Source organism: Quercus suber, unplaced genomic scaffold (assembly GCF_002906115.3).
Source record: "Quercus suber isolate HL8 unplaced genomic scaffold, Cork oak 2.0 scaffold_35, whole genome shotgun sequence".
Classification (NCBI taxonomy): domain Eukaryota; kingdom Viridiplantae; phylum Streptophyta; class Magnoliopsida; order Fagales; family Fagaceae; genus Quercus; species Quercus suber.
Window position 1 is genome coordinate 999,357 of NW_027069500.1, and position 9,083 is coordinate 1,008,439.

A 9,083-nucleotide genomic window follows, 5' to 3' on the forward strand; every position below is an offset into this window, starting at 1 on the left:
CTCGAATTTTGACTCCACCAGTTCTTCTTCTTCATCCACATCTTCAACAATCGCTTCAGTAGGATTAACTGTGACAGTGAAGGCATTCAAAATTCTGTCATCCTCATTGTCGGAATCATCTTCGGGCTCAGTGTCACTCAAGGTTGCAGCAAGTGCCTTACTCTTCCCAATACTCTTGAGATATGTAGGGCATTCATGCTTCATGTGACCAAAACCATGACATCCAAAACATTTTGGTCCTGCCGGAACAGTGTACTGACTGCCATCCTTAATATCCTCCTTCCCTTTGTCTTGGCTCTTAAATTGAAAAAAACTGGATTGTCTGCAATCCTTGTCGAAATTCCTCCCATTGGAATTCTTCATAAACTTCTTGAACTGCCTTGTAATGTAGGACTTCATCTTGGAATCTTCATTATCGGAAGACTTATCTGTATCACTGCTCTTTGCCTTCAAGGTCATGCTCTTGCTTTTACCCGTTTTGCCAATCCTAGATAGTCCTAGTTCGTAGGTCTGCAAGTTTCTAACCAGCTCAGTCAAAGGAATTTTGTCAATATCCTTTGATTCTTCTATTGCCGTAATCTTGGCATGGAATCTCTCAGGTAGAGATCTGAACACCTTCCTTACAACCTTGGGTTCAGGGATGGTTTCTCCAAGATTGAAGGCTGAGTTCACTTTGTCCTTGAGCTTGGCATAGAACTCATCAAACGACTTATCCTCCTCCATCTTTATTTCTTCAAAGCTTGTAATGAGCCTTTGAAACTTTGAATCCTTGACAGTCTTTGTTCCTTCATAGGTTGTCTGGAGGATGGTCCATACCTCCTTAGCAGTTTCAGTTGAGGATATCTTCTTAAACTTCTCATTGGTGACCGAGCTAAATAGGGCATTTAACGCTTTGCTGTTGAAGTTAGCCGCTTTGATCTTGGCGTCATCCCAATCGACCGGTTCTTCTTTTGGCTTGGTCCAGCCAATCTTTACAGCTTGCCACACTTTCTCATCTAAAGACTGTAAGAAAGCTCTCATGCGTACTTTTCAATATGCATAGTTAATGCCATTAAATAAATGAAGTATGATTAATGACTGTCCTTTATCCATGACAAACAGGGGTCAATGGATCAACACAGCAAAGGTTAAACCTAATCAAAGTATGCCTGCTCTGATACCACTTGATAGGCCACAAACTGAATGATCCCTTGTGATTAAACTAATTAATTAATTAGCCAAGTTATTAATTAATCAATTTATCATGTAAATGCATGGAAGCACAAACAAATCACCAAAAACTAAATATGCAGCGGAAATTAAAAGACACGATGATTTGTTTACGAATGGGAAAAACCCTTGCGACAAAAATCTCACCGGATGATTTTCAGGTCACCACTCTTGAAACTTCACTATTATCAAATCAAGCGGTTACAAGTAAAGGAATCCCAAGTACCTTACCAACCTACAGTTGAACCCTTACCCCAATACCCAATTGGACTTGATCTATAGTGACAGTTCTCACCTTTGATACACGGCTCCCAAGTACATGACTAACCAATGCGCGGATCCCAGTACGCGACTTCAAACACCAACTTAGAAGGAGAGGTTGGCTGTAAAGTTCTTCAGTTCATCCTACACAATGAAGATCAAGAAGATGCTTGGTCACAAAACCCTTTGGTGCAAAATATACAGCAACTTCTTTAGAGAAGATGAACTAGGTCAAGAACTTCGCCTTTTTTATCACAATTTGCTTGAATAGAGATTGCTCAATACTTTTGCAACTTGTGTATATCTTAACGGATCTTAAAACAATCATTTTATATGTTTAGGGTTTGGAGAAAAGAAGGCCCAAAAGCATATTCACGGATCCCATGGAAATCATATCAGAAAATCTGATTTTATAAATCTCGACAGATGGCAAGTGTCAAGGTAGCTATCGAGCAGGTGTCGAGATTTAATGAATTTACACTTCAGTTTGATTTTTCTTGGACAAACTTGATGACTTCAACACTTGATTTTGAAACCTTGTTTCTTGAAGTATTAAAAACACCTAGAACTACCCAATTACAAGTAGAGTGTGTTTTGTCAAAAGATTCGCCAATTTACATAAATAAGTGACATATGTTCTTGACAAGTGAGAACACATATGTCCTAACACACATGAATCATTATTTCATTTTGCCCTATTAGTATTGTCAAAAAATTATATAGATTAGTTGTTTTTAGTTTAAAAGGCAATAAAGGTTTTGCCAAATTGACAAATTGCTCAAAAAATTGCAACTTCAAACCTTCTCCTCCTCCTCCTTCTCATCATTAATGAAGCAATTAATTGTATGATTAATGTGGATAATGGATACCTACAAAAAGAGAAATTCGCAAAAAGGATTTTCAGCTATCAAATCTTTAATCTATCCCTGATGATATAGCTCCTCTTGTTACGCGGGATTGTATGTAATTTTTTTTCAATTTTTCTATTGAATAAAACTTGGCCACTAAGTCTGGATTCTTAATAAATAAATAAATAAATAAATAAAATAAAAGCCATTAAATCTTTGTTAAACTTTCATCCTAAAATTTTAAATTTCTTATTGTAATATATGAAAAGAAAATTTAAATAATAGAGATTTAAATTCCACTATGCACCCAACTTGTTGCCAAAAATTCTCTATCCAAACACATCATAAAAGATTTTGATCCCTGAGAGAAAGACAAAGAGAGCACTTTATCTCATTATCGAAGTCTATTAAAAATAAAATTTAAAAACCATCTTTCAAATAATATATGACCTCATTATTATTAATTAAATAGTGCTTTCAACATATTATATTTCGAATTTGATATTAAAAAATGAGTAAATTACACTTCTAACCCTTAAAGTTTAGATTGTTTTCATTTTGGTTTCTTAAGTTTGAGATTTTTTTTTTCTTTTTTTTTACCACAAAATTTGATTCTATTTGAAAAATTGTCGTTCCACTCCATGTTTGGTAAGATATTTTAAACAACGGTTTTCAGTGTTTAAACAATATTATACGCATTTCCACACACTTTTTCAGCAATACGTATTTCCAAAATATACAAATAACGTTACTAAAACAACATTATTAAATGCCCCCGGTTATTAAAATATAGAAAAACCAAAACTCCCAATAGTATTTTTTTTTTTTTTTTTGTGAAAGTACAATTTTAAATGTGGGCACATGTCAACTCACTATTATTTTTATGGATGCTTAAAGATTTTTTTTTTTTTTGGTAAACTACGTATTTAGTTCCTATCTTTTACACTAGATTTCAAATTAGTCTCTAACCTTTCAATTGTATCAAGTTGGTCCTTAACCTTTTAATGTCGTGTCAATTTAGTTTCTGCCGTTATCTATTGGATGGAAAAGTCTGACGTGTCAAACAATCTAAATAAAAAATAAATAAATAATTGCCACATCATCTGCCACCTAGACTACGAAAAACAATGTCAACAATTTTTATTTTATTTTATTTTATAAAATGTCAATATAATTTTAAATTAGAAAAAAAGAAAAACAACAGATCATTGAATCCTAACTCACGTCTATCAACAACAACCAAAAAAAAAAAAAAATCCCTTTCCTCAAAAAACAACAAAAATCCTTGAGTCACAGTCACAATTTCTTCACGTGTCTTTAAGGTCCTAGAGGTTATGATTGCACTATCTTCTCTAATGATGAGGTAGGAACCTGCAAAATTACTTTCTGCAGTGACAAAGAGAGGATCCCAAACCCCAGATTCATCAAGGGATAGCCTAGAAACTATTGGTTCTCCAATAACCCTCTGCCCTGCAATTTAAAGACGAGTTTTTTTATCTTATCTTCCTTAAACAATAAATCATATAAAAAAAGAAATCTCGAGATCAGCATACATGGGTTCTAGAACTGAAGGCCAACAACTTGAAGATGGGGACTTAAACCAAATCAATTAGCTAGAATAGGGGAAAATAAAAGTCTTGGGATCTTAATCACTCGCGTACATATATATTGGTGTTTGAGTGAGTGTATATATCAGTGTCTGTGTGTCTAGTTCATAACCTTTAGAGCCATATAAAACGCATTGTTAAACTTATGGTCACATCCTATGAAAATCATTTTTTCATGTCTTAGATTAATATTTTGTTAACGAAGATTGCAAAGAATGTTCCCCCATAATAAGTGAAAGCCCAACTTCAATTGTAAAGATGCAACTTGTACTTTTAAATAAAATGATTCTCCATAATTGTAGATTAATGCTGCCATCAAATAAACTTTATCAAATCAAATAGAAATTTATAAGATTAGAGAATTAAAGGCCATTTCTCCGAGCTGTAGCAATTTCTTCCATAGCATCAATGCTCATTACATTACATGAACTATAGTCAAATCATCAAGGAGAATTTCTCCAATGATATCCATGGAATAAATTTTAAGGAAACAACCATGATAAATAGAACAGATCAACTGTTTTATTCATTAGTCTGACCATAGCATATGAAGGAATCGCAGACAAGGTAAAAAGCCCAGTGAGTCTATTTCCATGAGTCTATCGTCTATGATTGTCCCAGTTTGATGAAAGGAAGGAGAAGAGATTTTGGATTTTAGGGAGAGTGTTTTACATGAGTTTGTGATTGTCCCTGTTTAATGAAATAAGCGAAATTCTAAATCAAACTAAAAAGGTTTGATTTGGGTTTTCTAAAAAAAACTCACATGTTCTCCAAATTTTTTTTTTAAAAAAAAACTAATATGTTAGTCCAGGTGGCAGTTGATGTGGCAAATTATTTATTTATTTTTTATATTTAGGCCTTTTAACATGTCAAACTTTTTCATCCAAGAAATAACATAAGAAACTAAATTGACACCGCAATGAAAAGTTAGGGACCAAATTGACACAATTGAAAGGTTAAAGACTAAATTAAAATATAATATAAAGAATAGTAACCAAATATGTAATTTACCCTTTTTTTTTTTTTTTGAAAAGATGGATGCTTAAAGGTTTAGACATAAAAAAATACCACAGGGAGGGTTAAATGCTATATTAAAAGATTTCATAAGGTTTTGTATGTTACAGAAAACCACATTGGAGTTCTTTGTATTTTTTTTCCTAGTTTCATTAACTCAAAGTATACATTTTTTATCAAATTCAGTAGTAAAATGTTTTTTCCCCGTCCTTTTAAATATAATGAGAGAAATTAAATTAACATTACTACTACCTATTCAAGTAATTGGCCTGAGTAGAATATTAATTCATTTTGATTTATTTATGAGTTTCCAAAAGATATAGGAAAAATTAGACTTTTTGCACCTTAAACATTCACCTCTTTACAATGTCACTCTAAACTATTATTTTTCTCTATTGTTATCCTAATTTGCAAGAATGGTAATTGTAACACCCCAACCTAATTGCATATTTAATTTTATGAGTTTATATACATGTTATTATCTTAATTACTTTTAAGTGTATGAAGCTTTGATTTTTTTAAAGATTATAAATAATTGAAATGACTAGTTGTATTATAAATATATATTTAGTATAATGCATAGATGGTGTTTTAATTAGGCATATGATGCATGAGATGTGATTGTGAAAATTTCACCCCATGCAACGAATGAGAATTCAACAAAAGTAATACTAAAGCATCATGCATGTGGACAAACCAAAAGGGCTAAGACTTGGCCGGCCATGCAATCACCAAGAGCCACTTCAATTCTTTCTTGACTTTTCTCAAGACACTAGAATATCCAAGAAGCAATCTCCCCCCTATTTTCCACGGGTATACATACACAAATCAGAAAAGTCACCACACTTTGCCCTCTTTTCTCTTAAGGAAAGAGCTAGGAAGCTCTCTTGAGTTATTTTTCTCAAACGTCTCCAAAGTACACTCTTCTTATCTTGTTTTGCTGAACCAGAAACATTTTCATTCAGCTTTCATTTGCTTCTTTCTCCTCTTCTTTCTTCTTCCCTTCTTACACGGCAACATCTCTCCCTTACTTTCTCACCGAAAATTCTAATTTCTCTAAGAAGAAATTAAGAGCCTAAACACTAAGGTTTTATCTTCAAAGTGTGTGGGTAAGTAAATTAAACCTCATCTGATTTTGTGTATTTGGATAGTATAACTGTTTGGTTATTTTCACTCCTTATCCTCTGTTCTGATTTGTGAGACTGAACTTGTGATTCTGTTTTTGTAAGTTGAAAGATTGATGGTTTTATGGTCTATTGGATACTTAGTAGGGTATTTTAATATGTATTGTATGGGTATAAAAATACCCAAATGAAATAAGGGCCAATTGCTATTTGTTGATGATTTTTGTAAGGACATGCACTGAAGCTGTCACTGTGACAGATTTGATGTTTACCAAAAGAAAATTCTGTATTAAATCATTTGCCGTGAATTAGGATGTTAGGATTAGTTTTTATGAATTCTAAGACATATATGGTTGTTATGGAAGTGGTATCACAGCATTTGGATGAGTAGAAAAATAATGGTTTAATTTCTAAGTTGTATGAATTTCTGCCAGGACAGATTTAAACACGTTGTCTTGTATAATTTTTAATAAATCATGATTTTATGCTTTGAATCCGAAATTTTTATGGTATATACTGGACATACAGGGGAGTAGTCCTGTAAAATTTCATGACATTTGGATGTGTGTGGACAGCCCATTTGTTTTTTACAAATGGGGCATATGCTGCTGGAATGAGCAGTGAACAACATATGCTACACCTGACTTTGTGGATTTAATTCTCAAATTAGGGTGAATGTTTTGAGCTATAATTTAATTTGCTCATCCTTGGTATGTTTGGATTACATATAAATTTTATGCCTTGGTTTTTCTATAGTTTGTGTACATAATGTGTTTGATGATTGTATCTTGTGCCTTGGGGAACTTTGTGTGATGGGAAGTAAGGATTTTCTTGAGTTTGAGAGTTAGGTTGTGTTTGAGGTATAAGTTTAAATACTTAGGAAGAGTTTGTCAATAATAGTTTTGGTTTTTCGTTTAGGTGACGAGAACGAGAACACAGACACTTGAGCTCCTCTTGTACAATCTCAAGTGTCTTCTGTTTTCAGTTAAGGGATTTGTGACATGTGTTTTTGATAAGTATAAACATTGTTTAGAAAAGTATTATGCATTAAATTTTTTATTTAGAGATATTACGTATAAGCATGAGTTAAGTAAACTATGTGTTCGTGAGTTGTTCAATCTTATATACATAATAATTTTAGCATATTGATGCTATTATTTTTTTATCACAAACATAATATTTAAAAATGAAGTGGATATGCTACTGTTATGAAACATTTATGTAAAAGCAAAGTTATCAAAAAAAATATGGTTTTCAGTTATTCCATTGTTATGATCTGAACTCAGCCAGTAGGGGTTATAGTACTAGTATTTCTATGGAGATTCTGTTTGGCCATTATAAGTGGAACTGACTCTACTGTACCCGCCCTGTTGGTAACAGCCAACTTGTGGAGGATGTCAACCTACTCCCATGGTTGAAAAGATGTATTATGATATGATTCCGGAATTACCTATCATTGTGGGGAATGCTGGATGCCTGGCACTCTGTGCTGGAAGCCTTCCAAAGTTGTGACAGACTTACAATTGGATTAACTAATATGTATTATAAATGAACTATTGAGCTATTTGGAAATTATAAGAAAAGTATGATGATAAGAAAGGTATATTGAATGTGTTATAAGTTTAATGAGAAGTTGGTAACAGCCAACTTGTGGAGGATGTCAACCTACCCCCATAGTTGAAAAGATGTATTATGATATGATTCTGGAATTACCTAGCATTGTGGGGAATGTTGGATGCCTGGCACTTTGTGCTGGAAGCCTTCCAAAGTTGTGACAGACTTACAATTGGATTAACTAATATGTATTATAAATGAGCTATTAAGCTATTTGGAAATTATAAGAAAAGTATGATGATAAGAAAGGTATATTGAATGTGTTATAAGTTTAATGAGAAGTTATGATAAAGTATGTATAGTCGATTCAAAGATAAGGTTACTGAACTATGTTTACGTTCCTTATTATGTCCTTTTATTATTATATGAAAGGAAAATGAAGTATGGTCATTTAAAAGCTCGTAAATTATTTTAAGAACAATATGAACAGTACAAAGGCTATTTTATCAAAGCTGGCATATCCATAAAATATTTGATTTACATTCATTCTTATCAAGGGCACATGGAGCTTAAAAACCTTCCTGGGTTTCGAAGCTCACCCTTTTATATTTCAGTGCACAGGTTCTTCCTGGAAGCAGTAAGAGTGTTAGAGGTGGCAAGGATTTAGTGAATTCTCGTTTAGTGAATTCTCGTTTGTTAGAATGTATAGTTAGTTTTTGTTGTATAGTAGTTTAGCTCTTTTGTTGTATAGGAGGAATCAAGATGTACTTGATTCTTGAGCATAGATTTAATTCAGTAACTTAGGTTGTTTTGAACCCCAGTTGTATGTCTTTGGGGTTAGGTTTGTAATAAGAGCTTTGCTAAACATTTAGCTATGTAATACTTACACGTATACCCTAAGTTTCAGCCAGGTGGTGATCTTCCAAGTTCAAAGGAAATGAAATTTTGAGGTTTTCATCATATTTTTGTATATTATGGTTTTTATATAAGAAAATAAGTAGGAATACAGGAAATAAATCCTGACAAGCACCTTTAGTTTAGGTTGGTTCGTGTTAATATTGAGGTAAACTTAATATTAACATGTCGGTCATGCTCTAAACTCTGAAGTATAGGTTTGGGTCGTGACAGTAATGGTACACTTCCTACCATTAAAATCCAGAGTAAAATACTAGGCAATACTAGCCTATACCAATTGTACTGATGATATTTTAAATGTTTTGGTCAATATTGATATGGTAAGAGCATTCACAATGAGAATTGTAAATGCCATATGTTAGCAATATTTAGTATCAAGCCTCAAAAGTACTAAACAGCTGGCCTACTAAACTTGTAAAATTGTAATTTTTTTTTGGCATTGTGCTACAGTACCATCGTAAATGTATGATGGTACTATAGCACAATGCCAAAAGATTGTATTAATATTTTATTCCTAAATATCAGGCTTTTCTCTCTCATTCACACGGTCT

General features: G+C 32.8%; 1 long non-coding RNA gene across 1 annotated transcript; it reads left to right on the forward strand.

The window, feature by feature from the left end:
- The first annotated feature begins 5,775 nt into the window (after positions 1-5,775).
- On the forward strand, positions 5,776-8,577 carry LOC136066423 (uncharacterized). Its single transcript, XR_010627926.1, has 2 exons — positions 5,776-6,048; positions 7,444-8,577. It is a non-coding gene; the product is annotated as an uncharacterized LOC136066423 (long non-coding RNA).
- The last annotated feature ends 506 nt before the right edge of the window (positions 8,578-9,083 follow it).